This window comes from Pezoporus occidentalis, unplaced genomic scaffold, assembly GCF_034315485.1.
Source record: "Pezoporus occidentalis ecotype Australia unplaced genomic scaffold, CSIRO_AGI_Poc_V1 ctg50, whole genome shotgun sequence".
Classification (NCBI taxonomy): domain Eukaryota; kingdom Metazoa; phylum Chordata; class Aves; order Psittaciformes; family Psittacidae; genus Pezoporus; species Pezoporus occidentalis.
The window spans coordinates 3,441,843-3,464,739 of record NW_026915836.1 but is presented as its reverse complement, the minus strand read 5'-3'; the positions used below and the strand labels follow the sequence as shown (position 1 = coordinate 3,464,739).

Sequence of the window (22,897 nt, the reverse complement as noted above, 5' to 3'; positions counted from 1 at the left end):
GCAGCAGCTTTCATTCAGCCTGAGATGGAGCCCTGAAAGCTGCTTCGCTAGGGCAGACTCACTGGTAGAAAATCTATTTAACTCTCACTTTTACAGCACTTTTCCATGTTTCTCGGCTGTCTTTCCCAGTTTCAGAACCTGAAATACCCCTGCGCCTTGCTGAGTGGGTTTGCCCATCACTGCTTTCCAGGTTCAGGTAAAAGCAAGCAAATAAATGCAAACAAGTTTTTGACCACAAACCTACTGTGCTTTCTTTCTTGTCACCTCACTGTCCTCTATAGGAAACTCATCCTTGCCCCTTTCATTGGTTGTTTTATAATGGTATACATGATGAACCTACTAGGAAGGAGAAATTCCTCCTGGTACCTTCTAAACTCATAACTCATTTGATGAGCATCTCATTACCAGCACTGACCTTTATCTTACAGAGATTTGAACCTTAACGTGTGCTTCTGTGCGTTTTGGTAGTCGCTTCTGCCTGTGCAAAAAGAGTGAAAATTGCCAAAGGTATCCCCTCTCCTGTCCCCAGCAAAGTGTTTTCCTTCCCACTAGCTATGTGCAATGCAAGGCAACAGGGAAAAGGCTGCTCCAAAAGGTTTTCCCCCAGCACCTCATTGGCCAATCTCCCTGCCGCTGCCCATTGACCCCTTTCCAGACCCTTTTCATCACAGGAATCCGTGGTAGTTTAGTTTCAGCATCTCTTGCTAAAATGAGAATGAAAACAACAAAGTGAGAATCCCCTGGACTGTGAAAATGCTGATGGAAAAACACGATTGCCAGAATCCAAAGTTGATTTCTTTTGGATTGGGATATGACAAAACTCATACAAAAATGAGAGGAGGATTGCTAAAAATACCCATTATCTTGTGACGGAAGGCTCACTGTATAATCACAACGAGGTTTTCTCACAGAGCATGTCCACATTTGGAATTTTAGTCATTTTAACAAGTGTTAATTACCACATGCTAACTAGCAGAAGTGTGTGTGTGGGGAGATGCTGTATATTTATTTGCTCCAGACTTGGAACATATTAGAAAGTAGGCTCTATTCCAGTTTACTGTCATATGAATGAATGTGTTACCCAATTACAAATGGAAGATATCACAAGAAAATATAAGTAAGGATCTTCCCCTGATATATTCCTTTGATGAGGAAACTCAGAATATATTTACCATATCAGGTCAAGGGGAAATCTGGGCTTGGGCCTATTAAAGGAACAGAACATGAAACGCAGGAACAGAAGCAATGCGCCTGTGTAGGGTGGAGAACGAGAGAGAGGTGGGTTTTTTCATTTTACCCATGAAAACCAAGAAATGCTAACAGAAAGAACACGCATGGGAAAGCATTGGTGCAGCTGGATCAATGCCCCTAAAAGATTTAGGATGAATGCAGGAGAACAGCTGATGACCATATCACGTATGTACACATATATATCAATATAGGTATAATATACTTGTGCAATTCAATTACTATATGGATAGTATATCCAATCATATATATTTATAAATTTAGCAACATATATGTATTTTGAACATACAGGAGCTGAATTTTGGCTTTATAGTTTCCTTGACAGATTTTGGAAATGAGAAAAGGGAGATTGGTATTTTCTTAAAATCACTGACGACATAATCCAAGATAAATATCTGCCAGACCAAGAAAACTGAGAGCATCAGAAGAACGCAAAGGCGTAACCCCACGTCTGATTTATACCTTTATAGTCTATAGAAATTGCTCAGGATAAATTTGCAGAACAAGAAAGATGTGCAGCATTAAAGGAATCCCAGGCACTCTACCAGGAGGTGTTCAGTGCTTAGAACAAACCAAAAAAGGGGACTGGAGGGTTACACAGAATCTGTGATTCAAGATGGAAACTACTGGTGTTGGAGGAATACCTTCAGAAGGAGCAGCTTGCTGTGTGGAAAGAGTCACTGGATGGAAATGTCCCAGGAGCCTACATTTATTTCTAGATTAAAAAAAACCCATCAGACAACCAACCAAAAGCCAAACAGAAGCATTTCAAGGATTCAGCCAGATCCAGAAACTCTGATGTAAATTTGCAAGTAGTTTAATCAACATGCAACTACACCCAGGCAAATAGAACGAGAAAAAAGAAAGACATATAGATCTGTATGAATTAGCTTTCTACGTAGTCCTCTGCATACTTGTTTTTAGGAGAAGCAGTGAATGGAGATTGTTTCTTCAGAGAGAATGAGGATGTGGATCTGTTTCAAACTCATGGCATAATATAAAGTATTTTAGAAAGAAATTGCTAGAATAAATATCCTGTAAACCTGATTGGATTGATAGCAAATACATAAGGAATGAGATTAATAACTGAGTTCAAGTATATATCCAAAAAGAGTTATAAATTCTTCAGAGGGAAGTCATGCACACAAACCTGCCAGTTTTAAAGAGATCGCAAACTTAATAATTTGCTTATTATTTAGTGGGTTTTCAAAACTCTGCTCATAACCTTCCTCACTGTAAATTCCATTAAAAGAAATGTAAGGAACTTCTAATGTGGTTTAGTAAGTGACGAACAGGTATGAAATAAAGGCTAAGAGCAAGTGGAAATCATCATTTTAATGATGGAGTGGAGGTTACTGATGTGATTTGAAGAGGACTTGGCTGTTCTGTACATCCATTAATCATGGGGGAAAGGTGCGAACTCCGACATAGCAATACTTTCTGACAGAAAATACACTGGAGAGCTGCAGCAAAAGCTGACTGAAAACTGCCAAAGAAACTCACAAACTGAATGCTGGGGCTGGGGAAAGGCAGGTGAAATTCAGCGTTGGTATTCATAAAGTAAACAGGAAAAAATAACTCTGAATGCACTGTTGTCATTCATGGAGGAGATCTTGGAGTTGTTATAGATGCTGTAGAGTCATTCACCGAAAAACCTCAATTCAGCACTCAGTGATAGTCAGAGAGAAAAGAACAATGTAAGGAATCATTGAGAAAAGAGGTGAGATGAATGCCAGCAACAGGGGGCCACATCCTGAGCTGAGAGCAGCTCTGCTCTTCTCCTCCAGAATAAAACCCACAAGTGTAGGAACAGAACAGTGTGAGGAAGGACAACAGAGGGGAAAACAGTGAAGAATCTTTTGTCCTGGAAAATGCATAGGTTTAGAAACTGTAAAAAGTACAAAGAAGGTGACTATGGGATAATGATGATTATTATTTCCCAGAACATAAGAACTAAGATAACCTGATGAAGTGAGAAGGCAGCAGAATCTAAAGGAATTACTTTAGCATGCATCTCTCTTTTAAATTTTACAACTTATTCCCAAGTGATGCTGTAGAAGCCCAGGGTATAAATGGCTTCAAAAAGCATCCTCACAGGATGATCTCTAAAGTGAAGACCTTTATTTGTTCTTTTTTTAACAGTTATCTTTGGACAGTTAATTTGTCTTTTATAAATATACCTTTAAACATTTATGAGTGTTAATACGTTAAACTGCACTGATTTTATCATCTGCGATCTTCCCTGTGTCTATATTTCAAGCAGCAATTACCCTTTATCAAAATTTGCTTAGAGAAGTTCAGCTTTCTTCTGTATGTATGAGAATTAACTTAAGCCATCCTTTGGAAACTGGAGCTCTACCTAGCTTTGACTGGGTTGCATGGGTGATTTAAGACTGTCCAGTCTTCAGTAAATGAAGGGCATAAGTAGCACATTTTAAAGGTTTTTTTTCTGACACCAGTAAGTGTTTGCAGAGTTGAGTTATAAACAGCCATATTCTATAATAGCAATAAAAATGATGATGCATTTACTTTTCCAACTGCTTATGGACGGTGATGTTGTTGATACTTTTCCTTCCACATATACCACGATATTAATGGAGCACTAAACTGATCACCCCTTCTCTCAGCTTCCAGGCTGCTGCAGATGTGGCTGGGCCAGATGAAATGAAGGGTTTAGATACCAACGAGTCAGGAATTTCAAAGCCCAAGCTCACAACAGTGCATTGAGAGGTCAGTGCTCCAGGAAGATGCTCTAAAACTTCTGCTCACCGCTAATAAGAGTATGAAGCATGTGTTTGCCTGAGCTCTACTGCCATCTCTGCACCTGAATACCCCTCCTCATTTCAAGACCTGGGTCCCACCCTAGAAGTAGGCACCTTCACAGTTTCGTGACAAATATCTGGCCACAAAATGCAAGATCTTTGTTCAGTGCATTGCCAAAGTCAGTTCACCTCCTCATCCTGGGGAAGGGTCCAGTGCACCAGGTTATAGGCTAATGTCAATTCACCAGCATTCCCCCTAGGGAAAGGGTGCCAATGGGAAGAAAGGAAGGCAAGATTTGTGGGACTAGAGACAAGCAGGCATAGAAGTACATGGCTCTCCTTCCAAATGACCAAGGCTGCAGGGAAGAAGAGAGATGTTCTGGATTTTCTAACACTGCTTAAGCGTATAAATTCATGGGTTAAGACAACAAGAAAAATCCAAAAGACTAGCCCTGCACCTTCTGCCCCATCCTCTCCATCATCCAACATGTCATACTTGTCATCTCTGCTCCTTTCACTGGCTCTGTGGGTGACCCCATGCACCATTTTAAGCATGGCATAAGCACCCCATCTTGAAACCAGGGAGAGAACACTAGTGTTGGTTACTCCTTCATCACTACATCATGGTGCAAGGGGACTGTTTTGGCAAGCAAATTGGATGGGCTAAATCCCAGCAGATCAGTGAGAGAGCTGTAGGTTACTGCAGAAAAGGTAGATAAGCCTGCCCATTATGTGATCACCTTTCCTTGAATAAATCTATGAGTAGACCTGTACGACACCCTGGGAAAGCAAGGTGACACTCTTTCCTCCTTTCTGGATGCCCATAGCTGCTGGATGTGGGCTGGATGCCCCACCATGGAAATCAGAGCAGGTCTGTACACACAGGAGTGAGTTGGCAGCCCTCAGGCAACCCCAAGGTGAAGCAGCAGGAAGGTTGGTATGCTCAGGTGCTTCTGAGGTGGTGCGGCTGCTGAGTGCAGAGGTTCACGATGCAAGGTACCTCTACATGTCTAAAATCTTGCTGTAGCACTTGTTGAGGTGCATATGGTCTTTGGTTTCTTCCCTAGCACTGCACTTTGGGGGTGTTTAAACTGCACTGTACCATCTATTAAAAAGGTGTGCATGATGCATGTTAAACAACAGGGTCAAACATCACAGTCAAAATCAAACAGCACTTCCTCGTTTCTGGGCATTGCACATGAGTAACAGCATCGGTGGGTGGTGGGTGGGTGGGTGGCTTGTTAGGGGGAGCTGCTCTGGGGTCAGTATCAGTGCCGGCCAGCTTAAAGGTACCTTCTGTTTTTATTCACATCTGCTCTGTGTGGCTAATCTCACACTGAGGTGAGCTCCGGAGTGCGCTGAAATCATGCGTTCCATCGGGAAAACTCCCTCGCGCACGTGCTTATTCCTCCAGCTAAAAATATCCCAAAGCAAAACCTCCGAAATGGCACCCTCCTCTGGCTCAGCCGCACCCACAGCCAAACACACTTATCTGGGAACCGCAGCAGCTGAAAACCACAGGAAACTTCAGAGCAAAACAAATAGGGCTGTGATGAATGCACAGCAAAGCCCTGGAGATCCCGATTCCTGTCACCCGACTGCAGCGTTATCAAGAGTCAAGAACCGGGGACTACAGGACTGCCCCCAGCCTGAGTGCCTTCCTCTTGGCCAGAAGGGAGCGGTGCATGCTGAGCCAGTCTTCCCCCATCGCAGCAATGAAAGCCAGGACTAAAAAATTCCACTTACAGCACATATATTCTGCAGGGGTAATCCCCGGGATACAGACGCTTCCAGCAGGCACATGATTTCTGCAGAGATTGCCACAAAACAACAGATCTTGCTGTAACGAGGTGAAGCATCTGTAATTCAGAAATGTCCACACGTATACAACAAGGTTTGGCAATTCTCAGTGTCCATTCATTGTGTCTCACCCTCTAGCAGAGATGCAGGGCTCAAATCCTCCTTGCCATTTCAACAACTGCTTACTTCTATGTAATGACTGAGGACCAAAGGCTTGCAGCTCTCACTCCCAGCAAACACACAAGGCATCGGCCATGTGGTGGCAAAGTGCATGAAGCAAGACTGCTTCACCTTGCGATACGCCTCTTGCTCTCATCCACACAGATCCTTTAAGGCATTTAATAAGAAACTGCACCCAAAGGAAGTTCCCAGAAGCCGTAAGTTTTGCCTTGTATTTTAGCCTCAAGAAGATGATACTCCACCAGGAAACGGAGCTTCTCTAGAAGTCACTGAGACCCTTTTTCAAGTAGGCACAGTTTGTAAAGCACATTGTGATTTGTCTTCAGACCAGGGATAGACTTTGTTTTCCACATTCACCGTGCATTGCAAACACATGCACGTGAGCACCAGTCCCCCTGCAGCACTGATTCTGAGCAGCACAGGCAGGTGGTGATGGCTCATAGTCACACTCTCCTGCCTGTAGTCCTGAAGCTTGTGACAAAGCTCCAGGTCTGGCCCAGCAGACCTGATGCACAGTGATGCAGCTCCTGATGTACCCGTGCGCTTGTAGTACCTGAAAGCAGAAGCAAGATGAGATTTGTAGGAAATAGGCCAAAGCAGAACGTGCTTATTCTCCTGCAGCTCCCACTGCGATTCATGTGCCTGGCAGAAGACTTAATGCCTGCCCCATGCTACTACATGAGATGCTGTGACCTGTATTGAATTAATCTTTTCAGCAATGCCCCAAACCTGTTGAGTTCACTGTCAAGCTAAGAAGTGACTATTTTGCCCATTTTAACTGATTTTACTTTGAAGCCCAGCACAAGACTTGGAGCAGATTAGATAGCAAAGAACCAGCCACCTAACCAGTCCCAGGTTCACTTGGAAGTTGCATGTAAAATGGCACAAGTTTGGAGATACCAGATGCTTTCTGTCTGGGACTCAACACACAACTGGATGATCCACACAACCCGGCATGCTCATAGGTGTGGGGTTTTAAATTTCCAGGCAAATTAACACCAACCAGGAGGTGACGTGTCTATTGGCAGTAGACAACTGATGCCAAAGCCTGAAAACCCCACAAGAACTAAACTGGCCACCTACTAGATAAGGGCTGAGGCAGAGAGTCTTTAACATTGTGGGGAAGTTGCCAACGAAGCCACTTCTTGTGCTGGTTCATTCTGCATCTGTGAAGCAGGCTTTTGGTCTCAAGAGCTGTCAGCTGAGAACTATTCACAAGCAGTAAACTTTATTCCAAAGGAAAACAAACAGAAGACAGAAGACATTTCAAGTGGCTTTAGCAATGCGAGACACAAAAAAGTGAGAAAAAATATATAGCCATTTCTCACCACCCTTGCGCTTACAGGATTCCAATGTTGGTTTTGGGTGAAAGAAAAACATTATTCCAAGACAATGAAATTTACGGTCTAGTGAAAGAAAGGAGTCAGCTATGTGACCTCCTGACATTTCATGACCGAGTTGTGTGGGGACATATGGCTTTTTCTTTTTCTTCATTTATCTCAGTTTTTTAATCACTTGTCATATTCTAATTCCAAACATTTTGCTGTTTCAAAAGCCCCAAGCCATTATCAATAACATTAGCCAGCTTGAGCCAATTTTAACACTACCAGAAGAAATTATACTCCTATCCAGAACCCTTTTTTCTTAGAGCTTTTCAATGTGGAGGAGTTTGCTGAGGCAGATGAGGGTTTTGAAACTGAAATATGCTAAATGTAGGCAGCCAGCTTCGTGGTTATGGGTGACCTGGCGAGCCGAAGGGGCACTTTCTACACTGCCGCCTATGAACTACAGTTGAGAAGCACCAAGTCACAGAGCAGTGAGGATCACCTCCGGTGAAATATCTCAGATAAGTAAAAGAGGTCAATTTAATAACCTAGATTGCCCTCAACTATTAAGTCAGATTAAAACGTCTAGCCCCTCCAAAGCTAGAATTGAGGGCATTTTGTATTCCCCACCTGACCTTTTGCAGAAATGGGGGCCATCTGCACATCCTGGGCCCTGTCCAGGTTCATGCTCCCAGTGCCTCAGTGTGGGGATGTTTGGATTTGGTGTTTTGGTCCCCATTTAATTTCAAAAGAAGTAAAATGAAATGATCTTTTTTATCTTTTTCTTTCCATTTGGCCTAATAAGCTCTCCATATTCCTAAATTACCATCTCTTTGCATGTGTTCTCTGTAGAGCTGCCAGTCAACGTCAAATGAGGTGTATAAATCAAAACTCTGGTTATGTTCTGATAGCATTATATAGACTGGCAGAAAAACACAGGTGAGCAAGTGTCACATCTACATGAGAGTTTTTGTCTCCCTTTTTAAATTGAGACATCTGTCTAATCTCAGTACTTCCCAGTAAATGAATATAGGCACCTCCGAAGCTTATCTGAGCTTGATGTTAAAGAAAAACATTTCTATGGGCACATTTGTACCTGTCAGCACTTCCTGCAGAGTTCTCTCTCTATATATATATTAATGGGAGTGACATCAGAATGATTAAAATGATTGTTAATGTTAACACCGCTTTAGTGCCCGTATTACCCCCTTTTTGAAAGGGAGACTTTCCTTGAACCCAAGTGCAAGTGGGGTTTGGATTATTCTTCCAAAACTTTGAGGAAACCAGGGAAGAACAAAGCCAAAGTAGGAAAGTCAGCAATGCATATTGCAGGAGGTTACAGATGCATACATCTATCTCTATGCTGGACTGATAAACCTTCCCTGAGCTGCTTTTGCAAGGCAGTTGTTTAATGCTGAACAAAAATACAGCTAAGACTTTCCTTTCCCCACATCCAGCAGCATCCACACTCGAGTGAAATGCCTTACATGCAAACCCAGCCCACTCAAAGACATCTCAACCTTGACATTTTGTTTTCTTTTTGCAAAACCCTGGTTTTTTACAGCACCACTTGCCTGGCATGCTCCCACGTGAAGCAGAGTTATCAGAATAATAATTAACAGGCGCTCATTAATTTAGGATCAAACAATACCCCCCAATGAAGCAGCGCCCAACCAATGTGATCCCTTAAAGTGAGGCGTATGCTTTTCTTACACCTCGTGGCATCTAATCTGCTGTAACCATTAGGCACCGAGCTGACCGTAAAGGCCCATATAACATTGAGTCAAGGACAGTTAATGGATGCCGGAGCACAAACAAGAGTGCTCCAAGCATGTCAGTCAAGACTAACCTGAGGCAAAAACATCAAAATGCAGGTTGGAGTTTTGACATTCCTGCAGGCTCTGTACGCCTCACCAGTGAATTTTTAAAGTCAATATCCCCCTCCTGCTCGCGAACACTTTCTATCTGATGAGTAGCAGTAATGTGGATCTGATTGAACTGTGACTAAAGTATGACTTAAAAGGCAGCTTTGAATGTGTGCTCGTGTGTGCGTGTGTTGTTTTTGGGGGGTTTTTTATAAAGGTCTGTGATAACAATAAAGACAGTTTACACAGATTATCACAGGCTGTGTCTTTAGACTTCAAGGTTATATGATTAGGAAATTAGAAAAGAGATGAGATTAGAAAAACCACAGAACATTTGGAAAAAAAAAAGGAAACCAAAACAAAAAGAAAGAAAGCTTTTTACAAATTATCTGTGTACTGAATTTGCACAGAATCTGATAGATAAATCTTCTCATATTTGGAAATGGATAAAAGCTACAATGTAAATAGGAGGAACCGGCTTGGGAGCACATGCCTGGCAAAAGCTCAAAAAACATATTAAGTATTCTAATTTGCTTAAAGCTTACTTATAAAAAAATGCATATTGTGATATAAAATGTAATGATTTCTGCATGGAAATGTAATGAGCAATAATAATTGCTCTGGATGGGCATAGTACACACTGTTAGAAAGTGAGGACCCTTTGCCTTCAGATTTCACATTAAACCTTTATTTTCTTTTTCCCTTTTGCACAGCGGAGCGAAATGATTAAGGCAAATGGACATAAAATTTAAGCCAAGATCATTCCTAGTATTGGGTAATACACGTGAGCACATCGGATGCCATAAAATTGGGGTGGTGGCAGTAATAAACAGACTTCCTATTACTGGAAACGAAGGTGTGTTTTCAAGGGGAAATTGTATTAGCTGAAGTGGTACATTAGTATTTAGAAGTCCTAACCAAAATTTCCAAGCAAGCCATAAAACTTGATTAATTTAGGAAGCCAACATTTTCATGCATTCTTTGGAGAGCTTCTGATACTGCACTCATGGTGAACATTTTAATGGGGGTCATTTTGCTATTAGAGCACATCAGTGGGTGAGCCATTTGATGTGTTTTTCATTTGTCTTGTGACCTTTCGCTTGGCACTGTCCTGTTGTTTCTTTGGTTGTAACTTTTTTAACCTTTTAATTTTTCCTGGACTTGAGATCATGTGTGTTCCAGCGACATAGCAGCACAAATATTTTGCGTTAACTGCACACACCTTGGGCATAGCTTTTTTTTTTCCTTTGGCTCTTGGCTTCGTGAAGCATTGCTATGTCCTCTTAAACAGCTGTATTTCAGCCCAGAGACGGCTGCCTTCATCAGTTACCTCAAAAGTATACAGCTTGTTAAGAGCTCAGATTCCTCTGGGTCCCTTTGGAATGCACTGTGCGATTCAATAGATTTCTAAATAGTTTTCTCTGCCTGCAAAAAAGAAAGGTGGAAAAGTCTTTAGCTAAACCTTTATGTACTGCCATTACTTCTCTAGGAAGTACACTTGTTTGACACTGATTCTTTTATTCTTTTTAAGGTTTTTCCTTCACATTTCCTACACCCAACTTTAATCAGATCCAGAGAAAAATGCACCTTTTTTTTTTTTAAAGAAACAAAAAGTCTGTGATAACAATAAAGGCACTTTTGTTTTCATAAAAATGTTTTAACATCTTGTGCAAAGATAGTTTGCACAGATTATCCCAGGCTGTTTCTAGGCATCCATGAGGTTACCACTGAAGCTTGTGTTCAAACACCTCTTTTGCCTGCCCAAAGACCTGTAGTGCAACGAAAGAAACAGAAATGAAATTTTCAAATCCCAACAACTGTTTTCTGGGTTAGGTTCTTTTTTTCTTCTTTGTGGTTTTCTCTCTTGCATGAGACTTGGCATCGTCTAATGATCTCGTGACAATGTCATGGCAACTCGGAGGAGCAGAGACCATATTAAGATGTCACTCTGATGGCAAAATGAGGGCAATTGAAGCCTGTGGAGACTTTATGACAAACGATGGCAAAACAAACTCAATACAAGTCTATACAGAGCACATTATCATGTCAAGAGAACAGTATAATCTAATAGATCATTTATGTCCCTAACTTCTATGAAAGCGATGTTGATACCTGCATATGGGAAGTACAGTATCGAGGCAGCAGTGAAACAAAATCCGTATCTGTTCTTACCTCCTCTCTGAAATATTGTTTATGCACTACAACACTGCCTGAGCATATTAAAACGCGCCAGGCCTTTTTATTTTTGATTTGTTTACAATGAATATCTTTGATTATCTTTGTCTTTCAGCACTTAATTAAAAGGGAAAAGAAAACACCAGAAACATTCAATGACTGCAAAGTGTGCAGTAGTGGGGAAATACAGTCCTAGTCTTGACAGAACAGCCAATGCTTTTGGTATAACACCAGTCTCTGAGGTGCCACCTGGTCCAGCAAGGAGCCCCCAGACTTCACAGTGTGTAGGTGGTTAAGGCATCCCTCTTGGCTCCATTCATTATGCTGGGGAAGGGCAGCATCCTGCCATGCTCATTTTACTGACACCCATGTGATGCAGGAGGACTGGGACAGCAGCAGAATTCCTCATGTGAGCAGGCTCCTGGGCTGTGACACCGGGATGCTCACACCTGGGAGCAGCAGGGACCTGGCTATGTAACTCCAGTTTGTCTGGAGGAGATGCTAGCTTGAATGTCTTTGCTGTTTGATCCAGTTCAACACAAGACACAGCCATATGGGTCGCTATGATCTGATTAAATTAAGGATGCTAGAGAAGCCTTAAACCTGAATTTCCTATTTTAATTTGAATGCTATTTTTTTATGCTTACTTAATAATCATGTAGAGTATGCTAGTCCATTAGCACTATGTTAATGGCCACCTAATACTCAGAAGCCCTTGGCATTGCCTTGGGGCTTGAATTCCCAGATGGTCATTAACTACCTAATAAAAGACCACCACATCATACATAATTACTTAACATCTTGTACTTGAAAACATATTAAACAAAGTGAGCTTTTAAATATTTAGAACTAAATTACATTAAATAAATGTTATACTTGGTAAATAAATTCAGAGGTGGGGATGTACTATATGGAATTAAAATATTGCTGCTCCCTCCTCATGACTCAATCGGTTCAGCATGCAGCATGAAAACACTCAGCCCGTTTGCAGAAGGGAACTGTGATTCATTTCTAGTTGCTGTTGCTCTTTAATACTGAGGATACGTGACAAGAAGGTGCTGCTTTTGTTTTTCTTTTCATACAGGGTATGTTAATTAAAGTTATAAAGAAAATCCTTTTGCATGGGTCGGCATCTTTTCAGCTAAAGCATGAAAATGGTGAAGTTTGTGCTGTGTTTCTGAGGATGCTGCTTGATTCAGGAAGCAAAAGGGATCTTCAGATGCCGTCCTTCACACCTTCTCTCTGTGCCCACTGTCAGCAACTCTAATTACTGTTTTTTATTGCTTGTATTGATTCCCATTTCTATTTTCAGTGGTTAAATTATGTGTATCTTAAGTTGCCTATGCTCAAGAGCTAGACCTACAGACACATAACAAGTGTGTAACTTCAGTTACAATGAAACCTACAGGATCAGACATGACTCAGTACTGCTAATCTTTCCAGATGCTGGCAAGATGCGTTGCAAAAGCAGATATATCCACAAAGCAGATATAGTGTGTGCCATAGAACCATAGAATCAGCAAGGTTAGAAAAGACCTTAAATCATCAAGTCCAACCATAACCCAGCACTGCCAATTCCACCATTAAACCATGCCAATAAGGGCCTCATTCACACGTTCTTTGAACACTTCCAGGGATGGAGATTCCACCACTTCCCTGGGAAGCCTGTTCCAATGCCTGAGCACCCTCTCCACATAACGTTTTCCCACAACATCCCAACTCCATGGATCCCCTTGCAGACATGGAAGTGATGTCAAAAGATACAACTTGGGGGATGATGCCATCTCTTGTGAGTTTGGTGACCACCCAACCTGACTGTGGCATAGGTAAGTCCTGGCGCTGACTGCACCATCACCAGGGCAGACAGGAGCAGCTTCTGGCCACTGACTTGGAAGAAAGTGGTGGTGCTTACTTTGTGTTTGGAAGAGAAGAGGCAGCCATCCACATGAAAGACAGCGGGTCCAGGCTGAAGTACAGGTGTTTTACTCAGTGCTGCTTAGTTGTGGTGGCAATTTGGGACCCTCAGGCATGAGATAGCTCCTCCTCTCCAGAATGTTCAAGACTTCTTCCCCCACTGGAGGGGGCAGCCTCCAGTCCTGAGTCTACCTCTGGGTATAGGCATAATCTGTATCTGGGTGCCAGTGGCTGCAGAGCGCAGCCTGGTCAGAAGTGGAGCCTTTGGATGCCTATAACTCTCTATATCTATCTCTAGCTATATCTCTATGTCTATCTATCTATGTCTATCTTCATCAATGCAGGGTAGACAGTCTATCTGCATGCCATCCCTTACAGTATGCCAGAGAGCTCGCAGAGATAGCACATCTGAGATGAATGTCCTGGAGCGATGTACTCTACTGCATGATCCAGACCTCAGAGAGCTAGCTCTTTCCAGCTAAACATGCCCTAAACCGAGTGTTTAATCCCCAAACACATGCTCTGATTTCCAGTGTAAGTTGCTCAGCCAAACCCACTAGGATCTGGGAGAGCCACTCTACTTTAGACACCTTCCAGGTACCCAGGTATAGACTTAAGTTCCCAGCTTCAGCTGCTGACAGCTTTCCAGATCGCTGGAAACCCTGAGTCTCAAAGAGACTTTAGTGTTGAACCTGATAGGGAGGTCTTTGAGAAATTCATTTCTCCCCTATAGCAACAGTGCTGAAATAACCCCTGGAAACCTGCTAATTCATATTAAAAAAACACAGGCCTGAGTTTTCCATAGAGAGAAGAGAATAACTTTACCAATCACAAGAGGTAACTCCAGGAGAAATCTAAATCTTTATAGTTTCTGCATTCATACGATTTATCACTGAGCAGGAGTGTGATTTTGTCATCCATAAGGAAGCCTCCAACCAAGAGTATTCTTCTGTCAATCTGCTATCCAATATACTTATTAAATAGGAATACAACTAACAGAAACCAAAAACATTTTACTATCTATTTGCACCAAGTATGCTTTTTCATGCACCCCAACTAGCACATCGGACCGAATCCTAAAGCAAATACAACATTTAGGAGACAGACACAAGTATTTTGGCTTGTTATGCATACTACTTTTCTCTGCTTTCCCCTATCGTTTTCCATGAGTCCTTCTCATCAGAATGCATAACCAAAAACCCTTCTAGGAGGAAAGCAGAGAGAGCAGAGGGCATACAGGAGCAGTGGTCATGCTACAGACAACTGCAAAGTCATTTCCAAGTTATGGCAAGAACCTAAAGATGCATTACCGAAATCAAGGGACATGTAAAATAACTTTTGTTAACTGGTGATATATACTTCATATGTGGATAGCAGGAGGCAAAATAGGGCTGCAGAACACAGAAAGCCAAATTACCCCACAGTAAAAGGGTTTATTCTTATTTTTTTACAAGATGTGGATGCTAACTCAGATTTACAGTTTGGGAAACTGAGGCACAGAGTGGTTAGGTGACTTGCCACAGGCCATCCCTGCACTCATTTATAACTTTGCCTGTCCTTTTCCTAGTCTAGGGACACCATGTTGTCTTATCTTTGAGGATCTTAACTGCATTTCATGTTTCAGGCTGTTTCTTCTCCTGGCCAGTGATATTCACTTGGACATTAACTTGTTAAGCAGCGGATGTTCATCTAACTAAAGCTTTCATTAGTGAAATGTCACTGGAAATGCTGCTTCTACCACTGTTTGACTACAAAGCCACTGCTTTGGAGGGCATCACCAACACACAGCTAATCTGTTTTAGAAAGGATGGATCCTGATTACTTACATGAGCCAGTCTGTGGATAGGACTGCCTGGATTAGCACCAAAGCAGAGATGTTATTAGACAGGCAAAACTTAAGTTTTTACCTTTGAGAAATGTTATCCAGTTTTAGAAGACTGTTTCTGCCTGCAATCCTTCCTAAAGCCGCTGTTGCAGACTTTGCAGCCTGCTGCTCTCAACTGTGGAGATCCCTGAAGGAGCTAATTGCCTACCATCAGCATTCATCTTTCTCCTTTAGCAGACTATAAGCACCAGAAAATCTCACTTATTGTGCTAGATTTTAACTTAACAAATGGAGACAACTTGTCACTTGATTCCCCAAATGACAGTTTTGGCTATGAATAGCACTACACTGTATTTGTTACAGCCGTTCTAAAAGGGCTCTTCGTTGCCCCTCCGTGAAGCGCTGGAAGCAGCAAGCATCCGCGGCATTTTTCCTTCCCTTAAAAGCGTCCTGGTTATTTGCAGGTTTTGGTCGTTACCACTTCAACTTTGGACTTTTATTAAAGTTGTTTTGAGTTTGACACAACTGTAGTGGCAGATAGAGTGGGTAGATAAATGTACCTTCTGAATAGGCTTAATACCGAAAGTGGATAAGAAAGAATGGCAAGGTATTTCGTCTATGAAAATTTCACATCCGTAAGATTTGCCACTTACTGCTGATAATCCTTTCAGCCTCAAAGGGTCAAAAGGTGAAAATGATTGAGGTACCTTTTGCTATGAATATTTCAAGAGCTGCATATCCCTTTTTCACTGAGATCTATGTGCTGACTGAGGGCTTCTTCAGGATGAGTCCTTAGTTGACTGATGAATACAAAACACCTCTTGAACAAAAGGCATTCAAGATTAGCGGAAGACAAGACAGCCTACTTTAGTTTCTGTGAGCAGTACCTGGAGTATCAATGGAGATAAAACACTGAGTGACAGGTAACTGAAATACAGAATAACACCATATATTGTTCTCCTATTGATTGGGGAAATAATGAGAAAGTTAGCAAGTCACGGTAATGTCACAGCCAGTGATGAACTTTGGAGAACTCAAGGACCAAAAAGTAACATGAAACAAGGAGCAAAATGAAGATAATATTTGGTTACAGTGCAGTTCTCAAATTGTAGTGAAACACATCCCTTCGCCTTTGAGTATGCATGGGTTTTAAAACGAAGACAATGGGAAGAAATTGCCGGCTGAAACAATATAGCTATTTTATTTTACTACAGCCAGTAATGTGAACTTCTTGGAAGACATCTTCTTTCACCACACTATTGCGGCTGGGAACATTTAAAGGCTATGAACCAAAATTATCCTCTCTATGCATAGCCTTTCTAGTGTCATATCCTGCAAGGGATTGTGGTAATTGAAGATATTCAGTACCAAGAATTGACTATTGTCTCCCTACGGCATTGAGATGAAAAAGCCAATCCCTTTGAAGAGGCTGCTTGTTCAAAAGAGAAGCGGCACCTTAGCAAAACATGTCTAGAGACAGTCGTTCTTTCTTTTCACACTTAAACAACACTTGGACAGCTTTTAGCTCATTTATCTCTGTAAGGCAGGAATGCTCAGCCCCTGCATGGGGTTCCCAGCCCAGCCCTAGCCATGGGAGCTCCCCACCTCTCCCACAGCCCTGGGCAAGGACCCTGTCTGCCTTTCCTGCATGCTGAGTCAAAACGAGGGCGATGAAAATAACCATGCTGGCAATGATAAAAACCTCCTGCACCACCCAGGACTTCTTTACTTAAACAATATTATAAGTCTATAAATAAGGCCACCCTTTCATCACTTGGACAAAACAGAGACCGTGTAATGTCACAAATCTTTTTCCATTTAAGACAAGCAAAATGACATGTGAAGGAAACTCTCCTGCCCTCAGTTAAAATGAGGCATCTTCGTTTTAAATAAAGATAAAATTGCATTGTGCTTCTCATCCACTTTTCAAACTGTTTCTTCTTATTCTTCTGGGAGCTTGTCTTTGTCCTAGCAGAGTTACTCTAAAAATATCCCTAAGGGTTATATTTTTAGGTGTAATCTTTAAGAGTCAGGAAGAACTGTGTCACCCTAATGCAGGACACATTTCAACAGCTTCACCATCACGACCACAAGCATTTCAGACTGATTTAAGACATAAAGGGATGTAGCATATACTTTCAGTGGGATTCCAGCACCCACTTTTTTCTGCCTCCTGCAAAAGCTGTAGCCCTGAAGTGATAAAGTGGAGTGAGCTAGAGCTTAGGTAGGGACAGGTCAGAGGAAGACGCAGGTTTCATTTATTTGCCCAGGTCCTGCCCAGCTGCCCCCATGCAGTACCTGCCTGTGCCCTGCAGCTTTCATGTCCCCTTGTCTGCTTGAAAAGATGCAGGTCAAGACCGGGACCTCCGTACTCTGTATGATTCTCTCTTCTGACATAAAGAAATCAAATGAATTGTTATGTTTGCATTATACTGGAACATAGAAATGTCATGGTAGCTGGCCTGGTAATGCAGGATTAATTTAGACATTCAGACTGCAGTGTCCTCCACTCTGCAAATGTAATAAACATGTGGCAATTAAGCTCCATTAGGTCTACTCAGCTACCTGGTTGTGTTTGAAAAGCTATTTCCACCAGTTCCAGGCTGAAGCGTGGGGTGGATGGAACAGCGGAGGGTGTGAAATGGAGCATTTGTTCCAGGATCAGGATGCACTTGCTATTCCAAGCAAAGAGCAGAGATAGCAGCTTTTGGACCTCTACCGCACAGGGCAATGGAACTGTGTGAGCCATAAAATCAAGGTAATAAACACGCGCTTCCAAAATTGCCCTTTACATGCTGTTTTAGACAGCTTGTTCACTGATGGTTTAACCCAGGCTCCTGCATACCCTCCTGTTTCACGAAGATGGGAATTTTTCTCCTAACCACGTACAGAAACACCTACTCATGCACTATCTCCGGTGTGCTTCATCTTTTGTGCCATCACCGGCAACACTATTAAAGCATCAATCCTGACCATGAAGTCAAGGATCATGATTCCTGCAAGATACCCTCATTCCTACAGGCAGCCATAACACTGTTTGCACCGTATCAGTTATACCTTGAGTAAGACCAAGCCAAAGTTTGGAGTCCCAGCAGAGAAGAAGAATCTGAACTATGAGAACGGCTATGGGACACAGCTCTCTGCTGCTTATGTGGAGCTCCACCCAGAAGCAAAGGTCATTTTGTCTGGGTGTATGCATGCACCTTGCAGCCCTTTAAAAAGAACGGTTTTCTTGTCTTTAATGGGAAGTCTATCCAGCCATCAATTTGTTAATAAAGAGGTGATCTGCTAAGGAGAAATTAATGACAAATAATCCTGTATAAAATAACGCCAATGTGTTCAGGTTCAGGTTTACTGGCTACAAAACATTTGCTAATCATTTTCTGCCCTATTAACCGATAAGAGAAAAGAAGAGGAATTTGTTACTTAATGTAGGATATGCATCTCATGCCACCAGATTACATCAGGTTCATCAAGTCATGCTTATATAACTTGATTTTAATTTATGGGTTTTATTGTTGGCAGGTTTCTGAGATTATGATTTGATTGAAAGTCTGTTGAATGTCTGTAAAATATCTGTTAGTTTCTAAATGGACTCTAATGGGTTATGCTGCTTGATTCTTACGGAGCTGTTCACCTTTGCATGGTATAGTAGACAAGTCACATCTTGCTTTGACTGCATGCAGCATCAACTATAATAACTATATGTCAGAGGCTGTAGCATTGCAGATACAATCTGCTTAAAATCACTGTACATGCATCCAAAGAGAAACACTTAATGTCCAGGAAAGCTCCAGCAGAACAACTCACTACTGTTTAGTTTTATAAATGCCTCCATTTTTTCTACTTTATGATATATGTCATTTATCACAAGAAGTTTCTTTTACACCAAAACTTTTAGAGCACTTTTTAAGCTCATGGGGCCAGATCTCTGCTGGTTTCATCAAGCTGGGCTAACCGGACAGATAATTGGCACTATAAAAGAAGAGTTTGATTTCCTCTTACCTGGGCTTGCTAGTGGCTGATCTAGAGCCTGGTGTGAATAAGATGGAAGACCTCCAGTAGTCCCTGGAAACTGGAGATGCCCAAGTCCAGGAGAAATATCTAGGCATATTTTGTCCATGCTGAGCAGAAAGTTGTTGATAGAGGAGCCATCAAATTTAGGCTTACAAACCTGGAGGCAGGCTTGGCTGGTTGCTTTGTCAGAGTAAGGCAGAAGACACAGTACAGGATGCTCCAAGGAGCACTGGTGCAGGGATAACCCCAGCCATGGCAATAACTCTGTAGCATGTGCAATCCCAGCTCAGGAGATCAGCTACAAACAGCAAGCAAGAACTACCCGAGGCATTGGCCCAACTGTGGTGATGTGAGCAGACTGTAGCTTTGATTTTTAAAATATCCACTGGTTTAAGGTTGGGTTTGAGCTTGAAAACATGAAATTGAGATCTTGGCAGACACAAGGACTGGTGCAGTACATTCTTCTTTATGTACTAAAGGGAAGGTGTATTTGATGGGTTTACTGCATAAGCAGAAATGCACTTTACAGCTCACACAGGGCAATACAGACAGCTACCGCTGCTAGGGCATTCAGCCCCTATTTATCCCACGGTCTCAGTGCAAATCTCCAGGATTTGAGACCAGGGTCCATAAAAAAATCCTTAAAACTGATTCACACCAGCGGTCCCATGAGCAATGGAATGGTTTTCCACAAGTGTAAGTACTGAGGTACTACTGAAGTGAAATGTGCAGTGTTGGAGCCTGAAAGAGCACACCAAGACAGGCCAGAAAACAAGCTCTATACATCCTGGTATGCCTCACCCTGTTTCACTTGCTCCAGAGTTGCACAGTGTGTTCTCTGGAGCGCAGTGGTCCTAGCCTACCATCCAAAACAAGCTTTCCAACATCACCAGATGATTCAGAAAAAAGATGATTGCCATATATGTTATCAGTGATATACCCAAGAATATGAATCTGCCCACAAACCCTTTACAGAGGTCTCCTCTGGAGTAGGCTCCGCTGCTGCCAGTCCTTTGGGTTGTTCATTTAGGTGCTCTGATCTTCCATTTTCCACAAAGAGAGATGAGAGTGGTAATTCAGCATTAGAAAGCTCCACCACCACTGCAAGAAAATCCCTGGGCAAGCACTAACAGAGGCCATTTAATGCAATAAAGCAGTTACACAAGTAAAGATACTTAAACTATGAAGCATCATAGTTATTAAGGTAGACACTTCTAAGGATTTTGACAGAAAGAAAAACACAGCAGGAGGACAGACACCCTCTCAAGTGGTTGTTAGTCTGCTGGGCTTTCTCTGATGCACACAGAATAATGTCAATGTGTCTGGAACCCCTTAAACACAGCTACAGCATTTCTTAACCCCAACTACAGAGGCTGCAATCAGCATTGCACAGTTTGTGTTTTCAGCCTGCAGACTGTTCTTGGGTGCTACTGACTATCCCAAGCCGTGGTCACCATCACTGTGTAACCACAAGGCTCAGCAATGCCACAGGGTCCATCGACTTCTTGCTAAGCCAGAAGAGACTCCATCCCTGTAGAAAATAATGTTTATAACGGCATTAATTCCCCCGGCTCTCCCTGCTGCAGGAACTTAGCACAAGGTTGCAGAAAAATCTGGTTGGCCTTGAGGCGGAGAAGCCACCCGCTCTTGAGGAAAGTACCAGATGTCATGAGATTCAATGGTGAGGCAGCTAATCCCTAACCGCTCATGCCTGTGCTCCTAGCCTGCTCTGAGTAAATTCCTACTGAATGAAGCTTAGCACCAGCCCTCCATTTTGTGGCACTTTCAAGCCTGTTTGACTTGCACCTCCTTACACCATGCAGCAAACACCAGACACAAGAGCAGTGATCAGTTTGCCCTCGCCTTGTCCTCAGCGTGCTATCATTGAACAAGGAAGTTGTGGCTGCCCGATCCCTGGCAGTGTTCAAGGCCATGTGGGACAGAGCCTTGGGCAGCATAGTCTAATGTGAGGTGTCCCTGTCCATGGCAGGGGGATTGGAATGCCCCTTTCAACCCAAACCATTCTTTGATTCTACGATTTAACACAATATGGCCCCACAGAACTCAGTTGCCACTAGGCATGTGGTGTCCTCACCTGACTGATGTTTGATGGGTAGCACACCCATGAAGAGAATGCCTCCTAAATGTGGCAGCCCAGCAATATGGACTGGATTGGTACCACAGGTCCCAGATTCTGGCTCTGGGCAAGAGCTGGTACAGAGTAAATACCTGGCAAGGCTCCTTGCATGGAAGACACTTTGTTGAACAGGAAGATAAGCAGGACACTGCAGTGTCAGTGGTTGGGCTGGTGGAATACCTCCCACTCCAGACACGGGCTATGGGGGAATCCAGCACCTCTTTCCAGCTGCAGAGGCCATCGCCCATAGCATCTTGAGCGTTGGCGGCTCCTCAACAAAATCCAGATCCGCAGGCAGGTACACCCAGGATGACACTCAGGGCAAAGCCGTAACACCACCAACCTATGCAACAGCTCCCCATATGTCTTTCTGCTTACCCTGACTTCTCGAAGCCACACCAGATGCCAATGGGCCAGTGATGGCACCTGGGGCTCAGCGCAGTATGGGGTCATCCTCTGCATGGCCCTTTTCCTTCTGCCACCTTCCTACACCAGCATCAGGAGGCTGGAAAGTAGCAGAGAAATCTCTGTGCTAGCTGGCAGGAGGTGGCCATTGTGTGACTCCAGGCAGGCGGTGAGAAGAGGGCATCACCTTGGACAGCCTAGAGGGGAAAGTAAAGGAAAAAGCAACGGATTGCAGAATTTAAGCAAAAGCAAGCTTCTCGCTGCTGAGCTTTCCATATCCCTAGAGCCTCCTCAGCATAAACCAGCCAGCAAAAGCCACAACAACATCCAGCGATTTTCACATGGCCTGAATTCTCTCCTGACAAAGCCCTGGTCTGTGTCCAGTCCCTCAGGTTTCATGAACTGTAAATGGTATGAACCAAACGACTTTGTCACTCGTAATTTTATAAGCCATTTTGCCTCTGTTATTTTTGACCAAGAATTTCTGCTGCCTTGAGTAACACTCTCCACTTGTGCCCTGTGTATGTATAGATACAAAAATGAAGAGAAAATAGTTGGCACCAACCTCTTTTTTTCTATGATGACTGGTCTGTAGTAGAAGGGTATAAACTGGTCTGTTTATATCCTTCTTCAGGAGATGCGCTGGGTGGGGGGCCGAAGGGAAGACGTAGAGCACCAGAGCCACAGGCAAACACTGAAACCCCTGTCAGAGAGGAATTATTATTTATACTGCTGGACAGTTTTCTCCTGTGAAACAACTGGAAATGATTTACCCCACAAATGTCTGGCTGTTGGCTGGGTAAGTAGCCAGCAAACACAAGAGGAATCAGACCATGCCAGACTCAGCTAGCTGTACACGATCCATTGCTGGTCCATCTGCAGCACATGATATTCACTGGTTTTTCCGCTCCAGACTGGTTGGGAGAGAGGTACTTGAAGGAATGGGAAGCTGTGTCTCTACAGCTGAGTGGTTTTCTAGCTCTGCATTGACATGGTGAGCCTTCTGGCTGCTCAAATGGTCCTAAAGCAGAGCCCCCCCACATTATACCACTGTAATTCAATACCCTCATTTATTGGGTTAGAAGCAGTATAGGAAATTCAGCTCTTGCCCTCTTATATGTACAACAATCCAAAATTGAAAGCGTATTGGACAACCTAGTTAGCAGTAGCTGGGTGCAAGTAAGAACCCTCCAGCAAAGCATACTGGTTCAGAGGAGACAAGGGAGCCACGTCATGGGAATACA

The 22,897-nt window shown here is 42.9% G+C and overlaps 1 long non-coding RNA gene across 2 annotated transcripts; it reads right to left on the bottom strand.

Annotated features, from left to right (window-relative positions):
• Positions 1–5,746: 5,746 nt before the first annotated feature.
• Positions 5,747–21,846, bottom strand: LOC134173249 (uncharacterized). Of its 2 annotated transcripts, none has more exons than XR_009968188.1 (6): positions 21,627–21,846; positions 15,802–15,981; positions 13,268–13,500; positions 10,511–10,605; positions 7,074–7,216; positions 5,747–6,543 (listed from the first exon to the last, which is right to left on the bottom strand). It is a non-coding gene; the product is annotated as an uncharacterized LOC134173249 (long non-coding RNA). The 2 variants fall into 2 exon arrangements; XR_009968187.1 differs by lacking the exon at positions 21,627–21,846 and adding an exon at positions 20,078–20,155.
• Positions 21,847–22,897: the final 1,051 nt, after the last annotated feature.